Source organism: Amphimedon queenslandica, unplaced genomic scaffold (genome assembly GCF_000090795.2).
Source record: "Amphimedon queenslandica unplaced genomic scaffold, v1.1 AMPQUscaffold_3018_Cont24983, whole genome shotgun sequence".
NCBI classification, from domain to species: Eukaryota; Metazoa; Porifera; class Demospongiae; order Haplosclerida; family Niphatidae; genus Amphimedon; species Amphimedon queenslandica.
The window spans coordinates 1-1,224 of NW_003556650.1; the positions used below are offsets into that span (position 1 = coordinate 1).

General features: G+C 35.6%; 1 long non-coding RNA gene across 1 annotated transcript; it reads left to right on the forward strand.

The window, feature by feature from the left end:
* The first annotated feature begins 282 nt into the window (after window positions 1-282).
* Window positions 283-919, forward strand: LOC109593062 (uncharacterized). Its single transcript, XR_002190709.1, has 2 exons — window positions 283-360; window positions 808-919. It is a non-coding gene; the product is annotated as an uncharacterized LOC109593062 (long non-coding RNA).
* The last annotated feature ends 305 nt before the right edge of the window (window positions 920-1,224 follow it).

The window sequence follows — 1,224 nt, forward strand, 5'->3', positions numbered from 1 at the left end:
GTATACACAAGAACAAACTATACTTGCTGCTTCAGTTACACAGTACATGTACTAGCCATTTTTGCCACTACTGGTAATTTTTCTATCCAATACCTACTCTTTTTCAAACTATTATATGCAAACCTTCACTTATTTTATTCAAACTCCATAAATGAATGTACATGTACTTTCATAATCATGCGCCTCCAACTCTTCTTAAGACACACAAGTTCACGATGTCATGTACATGTATGCATTGTCAGATTTATACAAACGTACTCATAATTCTCTCTCTCCCTCCCTCAGTTCCTCCCTCCCCCCGTGTGTCTCCTTTCCTCTGTTTCTCTCTATCTTACACTGGAGCTCCATCAATAAACCTAGGTAAGTTTACGATATTTAGATTAAGTCTTTCTTTATTTCCTGTACATTATGCATGACACTTCAATTTACAAGCATGTACCACTTCATTCAAATTTTCAAAATTTACTTTTGAAGACTAGCTCATACACATATAACATAACTTTTCCTTATTCAACTTAAGTTAGCCTACCTGGAATCATTGCATGGAATGCAATACCTTGCCGTTGGTGTTAGCATGCCGGTCCCCTTCCCTCTTGCCATCCTGAGCAGGTGGGCATTCCCAGATGCCATATGAGGTGTCAGGTTTGGTTGCAGGTACGCAGGGAGTGGCCCTTGCGAAATTCCAAACCTCCTCCCTCCTCTTGAGAGGTTTCCGGAGGCTTTGTTATTAAATTGTAGCAAAAATGTTTCAGCACACACTTGTTCATAATAATACAATTAATTTTTAACTTTCTTGTCTTCTTTTAGGCCTCCTGTAATGAATACAACATTTCAAACTCCTCTTGTCAAATTATATTTCTGTTAAATATAGATCTAATTTTGTTTTTAACAAATATTGTTTATTTTACTTACTTTTCAATAGTTTAGGATGCTTCTTTTCAACTGCCTTGGATGCACTTTCAGGATTACCTAAAAATTAAGAAATACTCTTCAAAATTGTACCAAACAATTAACTGCTTAAAAATTAATGCTCAACAAAAACAGTATTGTTCATTAAAAAAGGATGGGAACTAGAACAAAAAAATTTTAAAAATTATTTAGTGTATGGTTGAGCCTTTGTTGGATTTGAACCTATAAAATGAATTCAAACAAGCCCCTGTAGGGTTGCATCAGCATTGAAACACCAACATGTCAACCCTACACTGCAGGTTCAGTCATTATCAT